We start from the raw sequence: 22886 nt of genomic DNA, 5'->3' as shown, positions 1-22886 counted from the left end.
AAAAAAGATTAAAAAAAAAAAAAAAGGAGACAAGTCAAATGACAATTTTTATTTATTCTGGAAAATCAAATCTGAGTGTGTCAGCAACTAAACTAATTACCAACTCTGAATATGGCTGGTTCTCAAAGTTACCTAAAAGAATAATTGGTGACGTCAAGATTTCAATCCAGTCCTGATTCTTTCTTTTCTTTTTTAGAGGATGAAAACGTTTTTCTCCTTTCTCAGGCTCTTCAGCGTCTGCAAGTTAAACTAACAAACAACAGATTAGCAAGAGAAAAACCACAGATGTTATTGCTAGGTAATATTTCCATATGACTCGGGGCTTTATAAAGAAGCTGAGAAAACTCCAAAGAAACAGTTAGAATTAGGGGTCCATGGACTATTTTAACAAAGGGTAATAAATGTGTGAGGTAGAAAGACAAAAGAGAGGGGTCTGAGCTTCTCAGAGAAGCAAATTGTGGGAAAGGGACCAGGAATCACCTCAGGGAAACTAATAGAGCTTAGGAATGATTTTAGTAAGGTGGTTCGTGTAGACGCATCTTGGCGTCATCTCCCCATCTGTGAGGATAAGAATGTTCTCTTCTTCTTGGTACCAAGAAAGAACCTTTTTCTCAGGAAATTTATGCCTTGCTTTTAGGCAGAAAGGAGGAGGGCAGAGAGCCCTTCCTACCTCTGCTGTTCTTGATTGCCTTCAGCTCAAAAAAATCAATATGGCAAAGCACCATATTTTGGGGTGGCATAGTCTGACCCCCTTTACTTTCAAATAAATAATATGCCTATTTTGCTTTTGTATTTAATATATGAATAATTTGTATTTCATTTAAATAATTTAGTTTTAAAATTCATATATAAATTTACTTAAAATATTTAGTTTCATAATATTTTATTAATATGTCTACGTAGGCTACCAACATTTAACGACAGTGCACACTGCATTTTGCGTTTGAACTTTTTTGACTAGTATGCAATTATTATGACTTAACCATGACAGAAATGCATAAAGCAAAAGGGAAAGTTGTCCGAGAATTAAAATGTACCGATTGAGACTTCTTTTGCTAATTATAAAATGTGTTTTCATTGTATTTGCTCTTCATCCCTGTGTATGTACGGGTAGTTTATTCCTTGTTATGACTAAGCAGTACTCCATTGCACAGATAAATGAGTCTGATTGTCAACTCTCCTACTGATAGACATTTAGAATGTTCCCAGTTTGGGACTTTTATGAATAATGCTGCTATAACATTCTTGTGCAAATCATTTTAGTGGACTTTGTTTATTTCTTTGGGGTACAGACAAGCAAAACTAAGCTCTAGGGTTAGAAATCATAAGAGCATTTGGTACCAGGTATGGCACAGAGGGACATCCGAGATTGTGGAAATGTCCCATATAATGAAGGATGTGACTGTGAAACTATATATGTGGGTCATTATGAAAGTTCTGAGATACCCCAAAATCAAGAAACATAAAATCCACATGATGGAAACAAATGAAGCCCTCCCAGCAACACCAATGAGCCCAGCAAGCTGAAACTTACACAGGTGAATCAGAAAGAACAGCGTGGAGCATGTTTCTTCGGGGTTAAATAATGGACCATGACACAGTCAGTCTCAAAACTTTCGTAGTGACCCATGTACATTTATCAAAACTTACCAAACCGTGCACTCTCATGTATGTTGATTACATTCTATTTATAAAAATGGGAGGAAAAAAAGAAAATAAAGAAAAAACAACACAGCCCAAAAGAGTTATTAAGACTGTAGATGGCACTCTGCCTCGGCCATTATGGCCACACTCTGCGAGCCTCTTTTTTTTTATTAAATCATAGCTGTGTACATTAATGTGGTCATGGGGCACCATACACTAATTTCATAGACCGTTTGACACATTTTCATCACACTGGTTGACATAGCCTTCCTGGCATTTTCTTAGTTATTGTGCTAAGACATTAACATTCCACATTTACTAAGTTTCACATATGCCCTTGTAAGATGCACCGCAGGTGTAATCCCACCAATCCCCCTCCCTCCTGCCCACCTCCCCCCTCCCTCCTCTCCCTTTCCCCCTTCCCTCTATTCTTAGGTTGTAACTGGGTTATAGCTTTCATGTGAAAGCCATAAATTGGTTTCATAGTAGGGTTGAGTACATTGGATACTTTTTCTTCCATTCTTGAGATACTTTACTAAGAAGAATATGTTCCAGCTCCATCCACGTAAACATGAAAGAGGTAAAGTCTCCATCTTTCCCCATCGCAGGCTGGGCAAGGGATCTGAGGAGAAACTTCTCTGAAGAAGACAGGCGCGCAGACTACAGACACATGAAAAAATGCTCATCATCTTTAAGCATCAGAGAAATGCAAGCCTCCTTAAACTGCAGGCACTAAGGAGCTAAGAGCCACATTGTTCATACTTCCTGGAATTAGGGAGTCTAAATGGCTTCTTTGAATTGATATATTTTCCACAAGATTTGCAAAGGAGAAGGAAGCAAGAGAGGAAGCAGAGGCCGGATATCCTCCTGCAACTTGGTGCTGATGGCAAGCAGAGCCTTGGGAAGCAGGAGGGATCTGTCTGTCTCCTGCAGCCCCATTCTCCTCTGCCCCATTCACTTCTCAATAGCCAGGGCAGCTGGGCCCATGGCAGGGCCAAATCACCCTCCAGTTTCCAATCTCTAGCCTCACGTGTGAGACAATTAGAATAGCACCCGCTATAGAGACTGTAAGTCTAGTGGGGTTTTTTGTGTGTCTGTATGTGTGTGGTTTTTTGCTTTTTTTTCTTTTGAGACAGAGTCTCACTCTATCACCCCAAGTAGAGGGCCCCGGTGTCACTATAGCTCACAGCAACCTCAAACTCTTAGGCTCAAGTGATCCTCTTACCTCAGCCTCCCGAATAGCAGACTCCCAACTATGGGCTCCCACCACAACACCCAGCTAGTAACTTTTTCTACTTTCAGTAGAGATGGGGTCTTGCTCTTGCTCAGGCTGGTCTTGAACTCCTGAGCTCAAGCAATCCACAGCCTCAGCCTCCCAGCATGCTAGGATTGCAGGCATGAGCCACTGCGCTCAGTCCTCCTGTTTTGTTTTTAAACTGTGAACCTTTTTTACCATGCATGATAGTTGAAAGTATTGTATTATGAATGGCTAGCTAGATTCTATAATTGTGAACATGTGTCAGCAATGTTATCCGTTTATTCATCCATCACCCCACCTTAGTTTCTGATTCATTGAGAGTTTGCATTTGAACTCAGTAGTTCTACTGGTGGCCTCCTGCTCGAGGTTGTGATCTCCCTGAAGGCCCAGTGCCCAGACTTGTTCTTAGAGTCCTCCTGGTGGCCAGGTGGGCCTCCCAACAATCCTGTAGGTCCCTCATTCCCAGTGCATCCTGTCATGCTGCAACACATCTTCTGAAGACTCTAAAATACTCCTGCAGAACCGAGAGTTAAGAGGTGATGTCACTTTATAATGACAATTGTGTTGATATATACATGATTTTTTTCTTTCTTTCTTTTTTTTTTTTTTTTTTTTTTGCAAGAGGGGTAGGAAAAGAAATATCCTGTGCTGGGCTACAAAACACTTCCCAGCTATACTCCAGAAATAATTATCAAAGACAGGTTTTTTGGTCCATTCTACCTACAAAATCATATTGCACATCCTGCCTTGTGCTGGAATTCACATAATGGCACTAAGCGAGCAGTCTGCTCAACACCAGGGCATACGGTTCTCCTTCCTTTCTGGAATTGACATGATTAATTTAAACAATCTTCCCCCTTTTCACCTGTGGACACTTCAGATGCTTCAACTACCTGCTATCACAAGAAATGGTGTCATGAACATCTTTAAACATGCTGCCTTATATATGAGGCTAAACATGGATGCAGGGGGCTTTCCTAAAGTGATTTACATTATTTGTTTTGCCCTGAAAAGAGGATGCCTCATTAACACTCCCATCAAGCCAGTGGACTTACGAGACCCATCACTGGGCAATTTCAAATTCATTTTTGTCGTTCACCATCTGATAGATTAGAAAGAAATGGCACTGGTTTTAATTTGACTTTCTTAATATTGGGAAGTTTTGAATTGTTTTTCTTTATTAGCCATTTACCATTTCTTTCTTCTATGGACTGCTTGCTTTTTATTTTAAATTGATTTATAAATATTTCATATGTCAATGAAATTTACCCTTTATCTTACATTTTTAAAAATGTTTTTCCTAGCTCACCATTTATCTTTTGATTTTAATTCCTTAATTATTGTCATGCAAAGTGTCCAACTTTTAAGGAATGAAAATCACCAATTTTTCCCATTATATTTACCTCTGATTATTGGGTCATGTTTACATGTTCCTTACCTTTTCTAAGGTTATATACAGTCATACCTCAGTCTTCCCCAGGAGATTGGTTCCAGGACCTTCCTCAGATACCAAAATCCAAGGATGCTCAAGTTCCCAACATGGAGTGGTGCCATATTTGCACATAACCTATGCACATCCTTCCATATACTTTAAATCATTCTTAGATGATTTAACTCTACACCCAAATCTTACTGCATTTTTTAGAACATTCGTGACTATTCTCATATATTTATTTTTCCAGATGAACATTAGCATTACTTTTTAAGTACTGGGGGTTGGGGAAGTAGAGAAAAGGCTTGACTTAATTTTCCAGGAATTAACATCTTTAAACTACTGAATTATAGCAAGTCTCCTTATCTAATGACAAGCTATGTCTTCTGTTTACATTAGTCTTCTTTTATTTTTAATTTTATGCATTGTTATTTATTTTTAAGATTGTTAAAAATTATTTTTTATTTTATTTCAGAATATTACAAGGGTACAAACATTTCGGTTATCCATTTTTCTTTTGTACATTTTAAGTCAAAGTTACAAGTGTGCCCTTCACCCAGAATGTGTGCATCATACCAGTTAGGTGTGAATTAACCCAACTCCTTTCCCCCTCCCATCTACTCGATTCCCAGAGTTTATTTCCATATGTGTACATAACTGTTGATCAATCAAATAGTTCCAATTTAATATTGAGTATGAGTAGTGTTTGTTTTTTCATTCTTGTGATACTTTACTTAGAAGAATGGTCTTCAGTTCCATCCGGGCTGTTACAAAAGATACTAGATCACCTTTTTCTTTTTTTTATGGCTGGGTAGTTCTCCCTGGTACATGTATACCACATTTTATTAAGCCACTCATGTATTGATGGCTTTGGGGTTGTTTCTACATAGATCTTTGCGATTGTGAATTGTGCTTCTATAAACATCCGAGTATAAGTGTCTTTTTGATAAAATGTCTTATTTCCTTTGGGTAAACATCTGGTAGTAGGATTGCTGATCAAATGGTAGGCCTACATTTAGTTCTTTGAGGTATCTCCACACTACCTTCCATAGCTGCGACACTACCTTGCAGCAACCCCGGTGGTGTAAAAGTGATCCCTTCTCTCTGCATCCACTCCAGCACTTGCTGTTTGGGGACTTTTTATGAGTGCCCTGTTTCCCTGAAAATAAGACATCCTCCGAAAATAAGACCTACTTACAGGAAAGATAAGACGTCCCCTGAAAATAAGACCTAGCGCATCTTTGGGAGCACACCTTAAAATAAGACACTGTCTTAGTGTCGGGGAAACAGGGTATTATTCTCACCGGAGTGAGGTGATATCTCACTATGGTTTTGATTTGCATGTCCCTGATGATTCTAGATGTTGAGCATTTTTTCATGTGCTTGTTAGTCATTTTCTTCATTTGAAAAGTTTCTGTTCCCTCCAAGAGTTAGAGGTTCCTGTGAGCCATGTGATGCCACAGCACTCTACCCAAGGGCAGTACAGTGAGACTCTGTCTCTACAAAAAAAAAAAAAAGAAAAGTTTCTGTTCCCGTCTTTTGCCCATATTTTAAAGGGGTTGTTTGATTTTTTTCTTGCTGATTTGCTTGAGTTCTTTGTAGATTCTGATTATCAGCCCTTTATTGGATATAGAGCATGCAAATATTTTTCCCACTCGATTGTCTGCTTGGCTATGCAGAAACTTTTTAATCTGATAAGGCCTCATTTGTTTAGTTTTTGTTGATTCAATTGCTTTTGGGGTCTTCTTCATAAATTCTTTCCCTAAGCCAAACATCTTTTTAAAAAAGATTCCTTAATGAGGCTTTGAAGTTCTTCTCTTATAACCATTAAACATGTCTTAAAAGGTTTATTTCTAGATATGCTATAGTTTGCTGTTATCCCAGATGTAATAATTTTCCACTGAATTTTCTAATAATTTCTAATAGATGTTGTAAGGAGGACAGTATGGCTCGCTTTAATTTATTGTTAAGAATGCATCAATTTGGCCTTAGTACCACATATTCAACTAAAATCTCCGAGATTAGAAGACCAAATCTCCAGCCAGTAGGAGACCAAATAGCTGTTTGCCATCAGTATCGTATCTGGCATCCCTGAACTTGTTCATGACCCATAAGCCTGACCTTGTGGTCATCTACCTGTGTCACCATCCAATGTTACCAGTATGCCATGACATTTGGATTTGGACGCAATATTTGAATATTTCTTTTCAAATATAGATGGGAAAGAAAAAATTCTTTTTAGGCTTTATTTTTCAAAATTCTATCAGTCACGTTAAGGTAAATGAATATTTATGATGACAACAGTACATGCTATAAAGATTCTAATAGTAAATATTCCTATTTTATGTTAAAATAATTAGTAAGAATTATTAACAATTAAATTAATGGAGGGGGTAACATTAATGATACCACTATTCATTGAATGTGGTAGATGACATTTTTAAACCTGTAAAATATTATGTAATAATGAGATTATGTAGAGAAGGTTTATAGGTGCAAAAATGTAATTAGATTGAATGAACAATATTTGATAGCGCAACAAAGTGACCAGAATCGCCAGTAAGTTAGGGTATACTTTCAAATAAATAAGAGTGGAACTAGAATGTTCCTAATACAAACAAATAATAAATTCCGTGGTGATGGATACTTCAATTACCCTGATTTGATTAATTAATGTTGTATGCCTGTATCAAAAAATCACATATACCCTATGAAAGATATACAACTCTTATTTATTCCTAGTAAGAACTTTTTAGAAATTTAAACATTTTAAAAAATTAAATAATAATGAGAGTCAGGATATAGAAATTAGATTTATTTTAATTATAACTTGTATACTACTGTTTGGTATACAAGTCTTCATAACATTAAGTAAAATATTCATTAAGAACTGTATTTAATCTTTAGTTATTTCCCTTATTCCATGAGTCTTTTAAGAAAAGGCTAATTTAGAAATCCTTAATATCGGGTCAGGATAAAGTGAATAATGTTGTTTTGCTGCCTCAAAATTTCGTAGTAGATGGGGAGGCAAATCAGACCTATGTGTGATTCAAAGTAAGAAAAAATATCAGAAGAGGAAAATCTTGCAATTGCACAAAGCTGTATTGAAAGCTAAGCTTTATTTTTCATAAATAAAGCTATTTTTCACATAGTAATTGTACATACGGTATTCACAGAGTACAGGGTGATGTTTCAAAAATGGACAAATACACCTCTAGAAACAGCAGGGACACCCAGTGGCTGACAATGCCATGAACTTTTGCTTCTACACTGTGTCACAGTTTTGAAACATGACTAGGACTTTTATATATTTTTAACCTTTTCCATTTTAACCCTTTTCAAACTGAGAGAAAAGGTTTAAGAACAGTTCAATACCGATACAACCTTTACCCAGATTCTAATTTGCTCTCCTCCCTCCCGTCTCTGCGGGGCACCGGACCACCAGACCATGACACCAGTGTAGAAGGAAGGCATTCCTGGCTTCTGCTTCTGCTCTATGGATCTCTGCTTCTTCATCCCCACCATAAAGAATTTGTACTCAAATCCCAAGAATTGCTTATGTGACGAGTGTATGAACACCGTAATAGAATAAGCGATTGAATAGAAAGGTCGGACCCCACTGGGCAAACATGAGGAAAGCAAACGAGAAGACGGAGGTGGTGGGTGCTTGGAAGAACAAGAAACAATCTTTTTAGAATTGTGTTTTCCTAAACTTTGGGAAAGTGGAGCAAACAACTCTCTCCTTTCAAACACTAACTTGTGAGAAACCAATCCTGACTGTCTGCTGGTGGCTAAATATCAATGCAACGTGTAAAAAGCCTCATTAGTGTTCCTTAATTGGGTAGAAAGTTTTGGAAAAGTCGGAAGTAGAGAAACATTTTCATAAAATTCAACTTAATTTCAAGTTCATATGATAACAAGGATGACAAGTCCCCAGGAAGGGGAAGAGCAGAGCGTCTTAGAGAATTTTTTGGAGACTTCAATAATATATTTAAAAAAGAGAGAGAGAGAGATTAGGAATTAGGACACTCATTGTTTCACAGAGCATTTAAATACAAAATGGTTTTACAAGTGTTTATAAACATTTGTTGGCCTCCAGTCTTACGAAGACTAGTATTTTCCTTGTTTATCCTTTTAATTTGCCTGGCAAAGTCTTCCCCACCCCAACCCCTCTTCTAGCCCTAATATATCAATGCACTTCACCAGCATTTTAAATTTATTCCAGCTTCTGAATTAGTATATTTCACACTGGCCAAGTTTACACAGTTCTTTTCTCAAAATCCTCAGTATTTTTATGCTCCAGGAAATGCACCTGTCACTACAGCATGCACGTGCTCTCATTTTCTTAAAAGCAGGAAGTAGAATTCATTTCTCACCCTTGATTCTAAAGCAGTTGCAGAGCTTGAAGGAGAAGGGACTGTCGAAGGGGGAAACAAATAAATCTAATTGTGGTGAAAGGTGATGAAAGACTTGTGCTTACATTTCCTCCACTCGTGCTTAAAATAATCATTGACACACTCTGTGATTGAGGACCAACTCCTGATTTTCCAAAGCTGGGGTCACAGAGAACAGGAACAAAAGACACAGTTATTTTCCAACACAAATTAGAGAAATTTGTTCCTGCCTTCCCAAGCTGTTAATAAGTAGCTCCATGGATTTCTTTGAATTCTGTACTTCACTCCTTCCCACTGCCCACCCTCTCCAACAGGTATGCAGTTGGGCCGTGAGCTGGTTAAGAGGAATGGAAGGAGGAAAACCTTTGGAAATATCATCACTGGACATTTAAGGTCTAGGATTTCTGGTAAACTAAACAACTCAACTGTGGATTGAAAAAAGGGAAAATATGGACTAAAGCTAAAAAGCATGGCAGATAGTATCAGTGTCACACCGGTGTCCCCAGGTATGCACTGTCCATACCATCTGGTCTTCCTGCTATAAGCACTGGCAACTCCCACCGGCTCCACCCCTCCAGGATCTCTCAGGCAGTGAATTACAGGGAGGATGGAGGTGCTAAGAAGTGATGGCCCTCGCAGCCCTCAGCTGAGAATGAAAGAGAACTGGAGGACAAATACTCAGAGGGAGGCCACTCCAAAAGCTTATTCTGTCCTCTTTCCCAAAGCCACGTTTTGCAAATGAATCACTGCCCACCCTTTGTTCTGGATACCTTTGCAAGGATGTTTGTATAGAAAATAGCCTTGAAAGATAAACATAATGTCTCCCTTGGGAATAAAGGGTGAGCATGCTTCCAGTCCATTGTGTAAGATGAGGGTTCCCTAAATACAGAGTTCCAAACTACAGACTGTTAGGGTGAAATGATCTATACCCTGCTCATGGGACTAGGAGACAAGGAGAACCAGGACAGTGATGCTCACACTACTTGCTGTGTTGTAGGGATAAAGCTCTTAGTCTCTGATTTAGCAGTCTCCGTCTTCTGCCAGCATCAGTGACATGTGGGAGGCCAGCCCATCAGCACGTACATATGGCAAAGATCTCAGACTCTCCACACCTCTTAAATGACCCCACTGACCTCACATTATGGGAATAACCAACTGCAGAATAGAATTTTAATTTGGTCAAAATTAGAGTAATAATTTTTTAAGGAAGTTTATTTCAACACTTTGCTATATTTTTCAGATAGGATCAGAAATAAAATGGAATATTTTGAAAAGTGGATCTCCAATGTTTTTCTGGCCACAAATTTGAAATCAAATTACCCAAGTCCCCAGCTACTAGCAGATATACCATGGGCAATGACAATGATTATATTAAGTAGTGGCATTCTTTAAAGATCCAGGAGACAAGCACAGTTCCTTTCCCTGAGAATGAAAGCATTGTAAAGGACTGAGGATCCCGGGAAGCTCCAGGATGCATAGTCACACATAAGTGCACACACACAGTGAATGTAGTGACAAATACAATGGACTCATCACCTTGGCTGCTTACTGTCAATCAGTGTTTATTTTTTGTTTATTCATTTATGTATAACAGCCCAAAAAAGTCTACTTCATTAAGCATATGCCTTAAAATGAAAAATGAAAGGAAAAAATATAATTAATGGTGGGAAAAGAGAAAAGTTGAGATGTGTAATCTCCTGCAAGTTGAAGGGGAAGGGCAAGCACGTGGCTGGCACCAGGCTTGGCAATATGTTTGAAGTCCAAAGGGTTTTCATACTTGCTCAAAGATGTACAAAAAAGGGTAATTGACCCACACACAAACAGAACAGGAAAAGGAAACACTAAGATGTACCTCTCTCTGAGGCCCCAAGAAGAACAGTTCCCCTCAGGAATGAATCAGATCCTGGTATGACTTAAGAACCTTGGTTTTGCTTCCATTAAAAATTCTCTAATCATGGTACCAAAAATTATTTCAGAAGATCTTTCTAGACTACCCATAAAAATAAAGGCATAGTTTGCCATACTGGTTCTCTGTATAAAGTTCCCTAATCACATGCCAGCTATAAAACACAGAGTTAAGATAACATTGAAAAAGTTAAATTAGTAAACTTCACTCAAGGTACGATAATCTTTAATTCACATCAGAGACCAAAAACACCCAAAGCCATGAAAACAAATTCACCTTTGTTTAATATGCTTTTCAGATTAATCTCAGAATGACACCAAAAGGCCAAGATAAGAAATGCAGGCGGTGGATGCAAGCGAAGAGCATTTTAATATTAGAAACTAACACATCACATAAGTGATAAAATAGGAGGTATTAACAATTCCCTAAAACACTTCAGTTTTCCATCATTTTGTTTGTTTGTTTAACAACTTTTAGTTTCAAACAGAAATAAAACGAGATTTCTCTCCTGAAAACAGAATATTCATTGCCTGGCCTGATTTGGACACTGATTTCATAAGTCATTTAGGCAAAGACAAACATCGTCAACACACAGCCTCTTATTCAGTACCCCTGTCACCCCAGGCATTCTGCTCCACACTAGGGATTCAAAGAGGAATCAACAGAAGAAGCTCGAATTCTGACACTGACTTTATTTTTCCCAAGAGTAAAAATAAATAAATACAGTTGTGATTTAGTTCTTTTTCAAAGGCTCTGCAAATTAGAATTTTTTCCAAATCCTCTGCAACATGGAAACCCAGAGAAAAATTAAAACAAGGGTCTATTCAGTATATTAACTTTATATTCTAACTATGATAGGGGCTTCTAGTTTCCCCAGTGGGGTAGGGAGAGAATGAAGGTCAAAATGTTTTATTTCCACATACTTTCTAAAGAGTATCTCTCACTTTAATTGCTTTGTTTCTTGAATTCCTCTAGAAAGAACAACAAGATGGTTTTAAGTCTGCTGTTTGGATTTGGCCAAGATGGAGCAATGAAGGCAAAAGCCAGGAGATCTCCAGATAGATGAATGTAGACTCCTCACAGCTGAGCCCAGATCCCAAGGACGGAAGACCAGCTGCAGCCTGAGGACAAAGCCTCTGCTTAGAACAAAGCAGGCTCCTTAATACTGAAGACAGAGTTTGAAGAGCCAGGTGATTCTGCAGCTATGTTCCACAAACTGTTCTCTTTTATACAATTTCGTGCAGAGAAAGAAAGATCCTCATCTCAAATATAAGGTTGGAATAACCTAGGAACCAAAACTGGATAAGGCCATTAGAAGAAAAAAATAGTATAGGTTAATCTATGTTATGATAATAAAAATCCTAATAAAATGCTGGTAACCTAAGTCTGGGGGACTACTAAATAAATACATGATGGTCATGTAGGATTTAGCCCAAGAATACAAGATTAGGTTAACATTAGAAAATCTCCAAGTGTAATTCATAGGAGAAAAGCTATTTGAGCACTACAGTAGATGCAGAAAAACGCAAAGGTAAAATTCAAAATCTTTCAGGGTAACAAAACCAATATCTTTTTTTTATTATTGTTGGGGATTCATTGAGGGTACAATAAGCCAGGTTACACTGATTGCAATTGTTAGGTAAAGTCTCTCTTGCAAAACCAATATCTTAAACAAGTTAAGAGTGAAAGTTACTCCCTTAAAATGATAGCCAGAATCTATCCTAATCATACAAAATAGCCAAGAATTAAGGCTCTTAATTCTTCATCTTAAAGGGAACAAAAAAATCAGAACAAGACAAAAATGCCTGCCCTCACTGATTTTGTTTAACAGTGTTCCAGAGATTCTAGCCAGAGCAATAAGGCATGACAAAGAAATAATTGATGAAAGTATCAGAAAGGAAGAAATAAAATTTTTATTTGTAAATGATGTGGTTAATTACATAGAAAATTCAAAAGAACTGACAATTTCTTAGAGAAAAGAAATAGACCAAATGAACAGATTAGGGGCATTTACAATGGACCAACCTATACACATGCACTTAGATTAGAAAATTTTTAACAATTATTTACAAACTGAGTCTATTCATGTATAGAAAAGGGAAATACATTATGATAAATCTGAGTTTAACCTTGGAATGAAAAGTTGGATCAATATTAGAAAATCAATTAATATAACAGATTAAAGGGGAAATCATCATATAATCCTTCTAAAGGATGCTGGAAAATGACTAAATAAAATTCAATATTTACTTGTGTTAAAAAAAAAAAACTTATAGTAGGAATATAAAAGGCCCTCCTTACCCTACAAATAAAATTTATAGTAAATATTGAACTTCATGATAAAACATTAAAAGCTTTCCTTGTAGAATCAGGAATAAGATTCAGATACATGTTATCATAATTTCTATCAACAGTTTAGTGGATCTTCTCCTAAGTGCAAGAAAAATAAACTAAATGAATGAAGATTGTTACAAAAGAAGCAAAATTTTTATCATTCACAGATGCTAAGCTATGCATGATTTTGGCATCTATGTTCAACTTTGGTTTGTAACTTTTCCTTCTCATTCTTGCCAGGTCTAGTATCAAGTTTATGATAGTTTCATGAACTTTTTCAAAACTCTGGAATAGTTTATGTGTATTTAACTACGTTTCTTATTCTCTGTGTCTTGATGTTTTGACATCTGTGGCTTCACTAAGCCTGGAGGGACTTGCTCCTCCCAAAATTTGTCAGTTTCTAGAGATAGTAAACAATTCACCCACAAGCTCCCCTTTCAGACACAAAGCAACAAATTGAATCCAGAGCTCATTCAGCCAAGCACCTCCAGTATTAGCTCTCACACTCTGGGTCACTCACTACCCACCTGCTCTAATCACCTCAGGGCCAAGCACTTAACAAGTAGGAACAAAATCCTGTCCCCAGAGCCCAGTTGAAATTAAGGTAGATTAACTAGCCAATTCTAATCCTGCTAAAACTGCCTCCCCTATTCCTTTCTGCAGAAATCACAACCAAGTTCTTAGCATAGGAACCCCTTCCCCTCTCCCTCCTGACCACCTGACCAGCCCTGCTGCTTCCCCCTGTGGCCCATAAAGAATGTCAAGATCCCTTCTCTTGGGGGGGCCTGTGAGTAACAAACTATCTGTTCAGCAACAGCCATCTCCTAATCTGTTGACCTTGACATGCCTAAATAATAGCAAAATCTATATTTCAAAACAACATGAAATAGAATTGCTATAGAACTTGCCAGTAAGTTCTACAAATAACCTTTCTTCGTAAAAATATATTTGCCATTAACTTATCAAGTGTTTATATAGTTATTCAGATTTTCTATATCTTCTTGAGACAATATTAATACTCTTAAGTTGCATTCTTTTATTTTATTACAAAGTTTTTTCCCTACATACTCCATTTTTCTAATATTAGTTTTGTTTCATTTTCTAAAAATTTTCTAAAAATTTTCTAATTTTCACAATTATTTTCTCTACACTCACACTTGAGGAAATTTCATCTGATACCTTGACTTTAAACACCATCTGTATGCCCATAACTTTCAATTACATCTTCAGTTTCTGACCCTAGACGTGTAAGTTAAACATTCTACTTACTATCTGCATCTGAATGCCTAATAAATTCTCAAACGTGATTGCGAACAACAATCTTGATTTCTGCTCACTACATGCCTTCCTACAGACTCCTTATTTCCAACAACCCAAAACACACAGAGTCATCATTGATTTCTCCTCTCCCTCCATCCTCATGCAAGTCCTGCCAACTCTAATCCCACAGCACCTGCCTCACCAGTTTGCTCTCTTCCCCTGCCCTCTGCTGCAGTCACCCCAGCCTAAACCATCATCATTATTCACCAGCATACCCTCCAGGGGCTCCCTGCTCCTCTCTTTCCTACCCACAACTCATTATCCACACAGTAGTCAGAATCATCAGACAGTACCTGTCACTCCCCTGCTTAAATCCTCTGAATGTAGGCGGGATACAGTGGCTCATCCTCTTCCTCTTCATCCAAATTCCTTAGGACCTTTTGTGCCTGAAAGATGCTTTGCCCAGAACGTTTTCCTTTATCACCATCTCAGACAGGATTTCCTTGGCCATTCAGTGTAAAGTACACCCCCTCCCCTGTAGTATCCACCCCCTACTCCCACTCTTTACAGAGACAATGCTCTTGCTACATTGCCCAGGTTAAACACGTGGGCTGAAGTGATCCTGACACCTCAGGCTTCAAAGTAGCTAGGACTATAGGGATGTGCCATTGCATTCATCTTCCAGTCCCTCTTTTAAAATTACATCACTGTTTTATTTTATTATATTGTATTGTATTGTACTTACTGCAACCCTAAATTATTTTGTTTCTTTTCATTTTCTTTTGTAATAGTCTGTTTCTAGCACAGCCAAAACTCATGACCAATCTTTTCATTGCTTTAGATTAGGACAGTATTTGGCACACAATATGTGTTCATTATAATTGCTCAGATGAAGAATTAATAAATGGACATAAGAATATACTCAAAATAGACCAGGGAAAGGATTTGAGAAAGTAGTTTAAGAAAATAATGAAGGGATCAGACACCATAGAGTCAATGTTGTTTGGGGAAGGAGAGGAACTGGGAGGGGTTCTTAAGTACCCAGTGGAAGAGTCAGACAGAGAGGAACGTGAACTCCATTGGCACCCTGACTACTCAGGCCTTCGAAATAAGACTCGTGGTCTGGCTGAAAGTTTGACATGTATTTGCCTCTGTCAATATTTAGTCATCAGCACTATGGGATTTAAATAATCGATGAGTGACATTTCAAATTCTAGAGAAACTCAAAATGGAATTCTATCCTTCCTTAAAAGAAAAGAAGGTATCTTAGAAAATTAAGTCTCTAAGATAAATAACACTGAGCATCAATTTGAGCATTATCTGAATTCTGACATCACAAGTGAAAACAATTTCAACTCCACTTTAAAAGGCAGTTTTACAACAGGAAATGGGAAAAGGTTAAGGCTTTAACTTCATTCAGGTGTCATTTGATATATATACATAGGAAATTAGGTCACTGAAAATAATTTTTTTCAATCAAGAAATTTAGAGCTCTGAATAAAATGATATTTCAATCCATTTTAGCTGGTGTTCCTACTCACTGGTGTTTCTTAACATTATCTTGCATTAACTATGGAAAAGCTACAAATAATGGGAAGTTTAAACAAGACCTCTATGTTTATTTCTTTTACTAATATTTTAATGCCAGTAAATTTAAACTCTTGAACACAGCTATTTTCATAAAAAACACATATTGGAGACTGCCATCTGTTAATAAAGGAAGCAACCCAGAGTGTGGGTCAACCTCAACTGGTCTTGCTGTTTCTTCATAAACACCCATGCAGGTATTCAAGATCCAACTCAAATATGGCCTGTCCATGTGAACACCCACCTTTCCTCTTAGAAAGGATTAATCGTTCCCCCTTTAGGTTTCCAACATATACTCCTCTATCTTTATACACACTCCAGTAGATCATTAAGTAGTCTCTTGAGCTCAAATGTTAGCTTCTTAAAAACAGAAATCTTATGGGTGCACCTGTGGCTCAAAGGAGTAAGGGCACTGGCCCCATATACTGGAGGTGGCAGTTCAATCCCAGCCCTGGCCAAAAACTGCAAAAAAAAAAAAAAAGCACCTGGGTAAACTGAGGATCTTCTGCAAAACAAGAGCTGATCATTGTCTCATTAATAACAAATCTGATCTTATCCCTGCCCCCAAGTACTTTCTGCCCTGGTTTTGGCATCTAAGAAGGAGGGGGTCCTGCTTCCTATTTATGACTGTCTTCACCCAGCCCAGTTTTTTAGGTGCATGATAGCAACCTGTCTGTTTTCTTTAGCACAAGGTACATATATTCAAAATCAACATACATAGTTGTAATAACAATCAATCATGGAATTATATCACATTATCTTAACAGCTGAATATCCTTTGGCCAGGTGCAGTGGCTCACACTTGTCATTCTAGCCCTCTGAGAAGCCAAAGCAGTGGATTGCTTGGGGTCAAGAATTTGAGACCGGGCTGAGTAAGAGCAAGTCCCTCGTCTCTACTAAAAGTAGAAAAAAATCAAAAAAAATTAGCTCAGTATTGTAGTGAGGGCCTGTAGTCCCAGCTACTTACAAGACTGAGGCCAGAGGATAGCTTGAATCCAGGAATTTGAGGTTGCTATGAGCTAAGCTAATACCATGGCACTCTAGCCTGGGTAACAGATTGAAAAAAAAATCCTAAAGTCGTCTTCAAAATTAAAGAAAGGGTTCATGAAATTTAAACTATCCTCTAAAGAAAGGCTCTGATTTAAGTAATGTTTAAGAACATGCCTTCAATATTTTTTGAAGGAAAAATTTTAAATGTAACATGTGCAAGCCACTATACTAGTTTACTTAGAAAATATATCCAGTAAAAAGCTGTTTTGAGGCATAACTTATACATTTAATATGTCCAGCTATAAATCAAACCCTCTCAGTATGGTGTTTTTCTATTGAAGCTGTCCCACTCCTCATTAACTTTGCTGGCTAGAATTTCAGTCGAAGGGTAAGCAGTTAATTTTTCAAGAATTAGTGTGAGTTCTTTCTCTTAGTAGAAGAAGGTAAGTAGAGAGTGTTTTCCACATTTCTGGCCTATGTGTAGAAACAAAACAGTCTTTTTGTACCAGATTGAAAAGATAGTATCCTCATTTAAATAGGCTTTATTTATCTGCCACATATATTGTATAGAAGTTGAGAATTTTCTTAATCAAGGGAATTATAAAATACATATTTTTAAATAGGAAAAAATCTGCTATGCTAGAAATATGAAAGCCATGTCATCCAAATTGGGTGAAATAATTGTGATTTGAGATATTACGCTTCATTATCCCCACTAGAATACCCACACCTTTCACACCCTGGGTTTGGATATTTGATTTGGGCAATATGGACCGTGGAACAATCGCACTGCATCACCCAACATGACACACAAGTGTGAGCTATGACACTATCTGCCCCGTGGGGATTAGTCCTGCTCTTCTACTCTCATTTTATAAGAAAGGCTAAGTCTACGTTAATGCTCTTAAAAAGCTACTTACCATATATTTTCTACCAGGCAGGCTCAAAAGTTATTGTGAGCTTACCCAGAGTATAACATTTTGTGGTAGTATTTATAGATATTTCCTGAATGTTGATGATCAACAAGTACCTTTTAAACATTGTTTACTGAATATTAATCTCTTATCTCTGATACTGACTTTGGCTAACTCGTGTGAAAAACATTGCAAAAATGATGTCTTGCAGAAAAAGAGCACAGAAGTAAAACTTAGAAAGAAAACAAGTAAGTATTTATATTCTGCTTTCAATGTATTCAAAATACACTGTTCTCTTCAAGTTAAAGGAGAAAATGATTACATATTCAGGTATCTTGAAATAATTAAAAGGTCATCAATTTTCTGTCATGGGTGTGATATGGTTTAATTACATTCTATACCTGTATTGACCAGCCCATCAGGAGAGACTATCCTGCCAGGAGGTTATTATCTTAACAACAAAACTGATGTCCACTGAGTGGGATGTAAGTAGGGATATAGAGATTTGTGAATAAGTGTAGGTTTTTAAATGACTACACTCCAGATGATAGAGGTTACTGCAGCCAAAGAGAGTTGAATATTTGTTCATATCTTCCTAAGAGAAAATAAAATGTTCATTTATGTTCTTTCATAAAAACACAGACTTTCCTTATATTAATATGTAAATGTTTCCCCTTACAAGAACTTTTGCCCATGTCAGCCTAACCATTTACATTAATGGGGGCAGAGGCAGGTCAAAGAGGGGGAAAGGCAAAAATGCAATTAATTAGAATATCTCTCAAGGTAATCATAGGCCTGACAATTAAGTTCAAGAACTTGCCACCGTGTGCTTACATTGGCAGCACTATACAAACAACTCAATAAGGTTTCATAACCTTGGTATATCAGCATCTCACACTTGTGCTTGTGTCAAGTTGTGGTGGTGTCTTGCTGAACAGCATCATTGTTATTGCTTGTTTTTGTATGCTATCGGATGACAGCTTTGATGGTCTTTTCAGAAAGAGTTGCAATATTGCTTTGAAGGGTGGACTAGGTACTGGTATCTAGGCCTAGTTTCCCAAGGGGAATACTTCCAAGGTAACCATAGAGATATTTAGCAAGGAGGTAGTAGCACTTTTTCTAGGATCAGTTCACAACTAAATCATCAGACCTCATATATGCAATTTTTCTCTATTCTATTCTGAAATAGTTAAAAAAAACAAGTCTCCAGGTATATTCAAAAGCTGAAGGATTCATGCTGGTATCAACCAATCTTGTGTCTATACCAGGTAGGAAAACCCTACTTAGTAAGTGGTGTGGAAAAACTCAGCAAGTGGTAGCTCTAGCCATGTCTCCACTCACTCCTATTCCCCTTGGAGATTCCTCCAGGGAGCCCTGCTGGGGACCACAGTGTGGACTATGAGGACGATGTACATTCATGAGGTCAGCACCCCTGCTGGCTGCTCCCTATAGCTGCAGGAATGCACGCTGGTTGCCTCCTTCTCCTCCCCAGTCTGACCTTATCCCGTCCCCAACAGATTCCAGCTTCCACACACAAATGTTGTTATTCCCATGGTCTGGAGTGGCATCCATATCAGAGTATATTTTTAAAGCTCCAAGAGATTATTCTAAAGTGCAACCAGGGTTGAAAATCATAGCATTCTTTGCACTAACCCAGCCTCTCCAGTGTCCCTTCTCTGCCTCCCCCAATTGAGTTTCTCTCCAAATGTAATTGTTTGTTTCCTAGTGTTTGTGTCCTGCTCTCTGCGACACCCTTCAAGGCTGAGGCTGTGTCTCGTGTATCTGTAAGTCACTACAAATTTAACACATTGCCTAGTCTTTTGTAGGCCCTCAAAATTGGGGGGAATAAATAAAAGACTAAGAAGCTGGCTTCACCTTACTAGTCCTCTGTTTTCTATTCAGAAGAAAACGTTTATTCTCCTCCTACACACAAAGATATTGGAAAAGTAAACCCAGTTTAAGGAAAGCATGTGTTTAAATAAACATACACCATATAAAGCAACAGCATTGCTACATTCTGAGAAGGTATGTTCGCATTCACTTGATGGAATAGGAAAGCTGCAAATAAGAATGTTTAGTAAAAGTTATGTCAGTGTAGTCATTCAAGCATCTCTCAACTTCATTTCTGTTCAATTTATGGCTTTCCACTGTCATCTTAGATGTAACTTCTCTGAAGTAGAATTCTTGGCTGCAGTGATTTTGAATTCCTCATGAAAATGGATAAGCAGTGAGCTATGTGATGTTCACTTATGAACAAAACTAGAACATGATGCCAGGGCTCACACAAGAAAAGACCATATGAGAAGTAGGCCCTGCTCCTGGATCCTAAGCTGGATCTAATTCTAAAGAGCAGAACAAAACCAGAAGCCATGGTCTATACTCATGGCTTGGAAAGCCCCAACCACATGCCCCTCAAAGAAGGAATTCTTCTTACCATGCTTAAAGGATTCTTTGGCCAAGCATGTTATTGCCTTTGGGGTAGAGAAAATAGCAGTATTAGTTTCCAATTGCTGCTGTAACAAATGACTACAAACTTAGTAGTTAAGAAAAATAAAACATAAACACCCCACTGATTTTTTTCTCTTCTAGTTCTAGGGGTGAGAAGTTCAAATAGGTCTTATGTAGATAAAATCAGGGTGTCAGTAGGGCTGGTTCCTTCTGGAAGCTTCAGGGGGAGGATCTTTTCCTTGTGCTGTGCAGCTTAGTTCCCAGCCACATGGCTCCAATGTCTGCCTTTGTGTAGCAGATAGCCTCCTTCCCCACTGTAGCCAAGTCTCTCTCGGCCTTCCCCTGACAAGGACCTTTATGATTGCACTTAGGGCTCACCCAGGTACTCCAGGATAATTTCTCCCTCTTAGACCATTAACTTAATCACCTCAGCAATGTCCCAAATCCTTTATGCCATGTGAGGTCACCTACATAGGTTCTGGAGATTAAGATATAGACATCTTTGAGAGCCATTATTCAACCTACTACAGATACATAATTAGATGAAAATAAGATTTGTCCACGAACAACTATAATACAAGGCTACAGGGATGACGCTCTGAGAGAAATAAAGAAGCAGCCTTGTAGAAGTGAGGGATAAGCTCTTTCCACCCAGCAGGAATGGGGGACAGCTGTGGACTCCAGGATTCCATCTGTTTTGAGAGTGGGAAGAATTTGGGAAAAGTAAAACTGAAAATATGTCAATAATCAATACTCATTCCTCCCATAATGAACAAACACTCAAAATTATAAAAAAAAAAAAAACACACCCCTGGAGATGGAATTCTTGCTCTGTTGTCCAGCCTGGAGTGCAGTGGCACCACCATAGTTCGGTGTAGCCTCAAACTACTAGGCTTAAGTGATCCTCCTACCTCAGCCTCCCAAATAACTGGGGCTTCAGACCTGAGCCACTGGGTCCAGCTAAAAATACCTCTTTGAAAAAGCATAATTTTTAAGAGAACTGGGGACCTGTCAGCCAGTAACCAGTAGTATATATCAATAGTAATTAAAAAACATTGTAATTCTGGAATCAACAGAACAAAACAATCAAGAAAAACAGAATGTCTTACAAATAAATATATATATATAATGTATGCTTACATTTATTTTATTTTATTTATTTATTTTTAAGAAACCTATTAAGTCAATGAGAAAGGGGTAAGTTATTTCATAAATAGCCTTGGGTCAATTGATTGGTAAAAATAAATATATTTATAGTCAGATTCTCACCTAAAATCATTCACCAAAATAAATTCCAAGGGAATTTAAAAGTTAAATATCAACATATAAGAAACTAAGAAAAAATAGAAATAAATATTTACTACCCTGTTTCCCCAAAAATAAGACATCCTCCGAAAATAAGACCTACTTACAGGAAAGATAAGACATCCCCTAAAAATAAGACCTAGCGCATTTTTGGGAGCACACCTTAAAATAAAACACTATTTTTGGGGAAACAGGGTATCATTGAAGTCTGCAGTCAAAATAAAGATATTAAAGTATATAATTAAATGAAAAATTTAGGTTCATCTGAAATATATAAATAGAGGAAAATTAAAAGGAGCTTATCTAGGGCAAAATAGTCATAAGAAATACTGCATAGACTAATAGAAGTAACATCATTAGGCGGCGCCTGTGGCTCAGTGAGTAGGGCGCCGGCCCCATATGCCGAGGGTGGCGGGTTCAAACCCAGCCCCTACCAAACTGCAACAAAAAAATAGCCGGGCATTGTGGCGGGCGCCTGTAGTCCCAGCTGCTCCGGAGGCTGAGGCAGGAGAATCGCGGAAGCCCAAGAGTTAGAGGTTGCTGTGAGCCGTGTGACGCCACGGCACTCTGCCCGAGGGCGGTACAGTGTATTAACCTGGATGGAAGTGGAAGACATTATTCTTAGTAAAGCATCACAAGAATGGAGAAGCATGAATCCTATGTACTCAATTTTGATATGAGGACAATTAATGACAATTAAGGTTATGGCGGGGGAGGAAAAGCAGAAAGAGGGACAGAGGGAGGGGGGCGGGGTTTTGGTGTGTGTCACACTTTATGGGGGCAAGACATGATTGCAAGAGGGACTTTACCTAACAATTGCAATCAATGTAACCTGGCTTATTGTACCCTCAATGAATCCCCAACAATAAAAAAAAAATAAAAAATAAAAAAACAGTGAACTTAAGACCAAAAAAAAAGAAATATCAGTATATATGAAAAGGTTAATCTAATCAAATTGTAAAATATTGAACCCTCAATAGATAAATTGAGAGCAGGTGTGAACAGGCAATTTCCAAAAAGGAAATATAACTAATCAACAAATGTGTGGAAAATGTTTTTCTTTGCTAGTAATCAAAGAATGGCACATTAATATATCAATGAAGTAACATTTGACTTCTATCAAATTAGCAAAGAATTTTTTCAAAAAATAAAAATAATGATATTAACATAGGGCACTGTGAAGGGTGTTCTTCAATATTGCTAATATTTGGGCATAATCCTTTTGGAATGCAATTTGGCGAAGAGCCTTATACTGTTTATACTCTCCAGCTCAGTAATTCCACAGTTGAGTCTAAGAAAGTAATCCTGAGTATTGAGAAACATTATTTTTAATAGAAAAAAAAAAGCCAGAAGTAATCTAAATACCAGACAAAAACATGCTTGTTACACAGATTATATAGATTCACTCCATTAA

This window comes from Nycticebus coucang, chromosome 16 (genome assembly GCF_027406575.1).
Source record: "Nycticebus coucang isolate mNycCou1 chromosome 16, mNycCou1.pri, whole genome shotgun sequence".
Taxonomy (NCBI): Eukaryota; Metazoa; Chordata; class Mammalia; order Primates; family Lorisidae; genus Nycticebus; species Nycticebus coucang.
The sequence above is the reverse complement of the archived record's forward strand: the minus strand, read 5'-3'. Positions refer to the sequence as shown.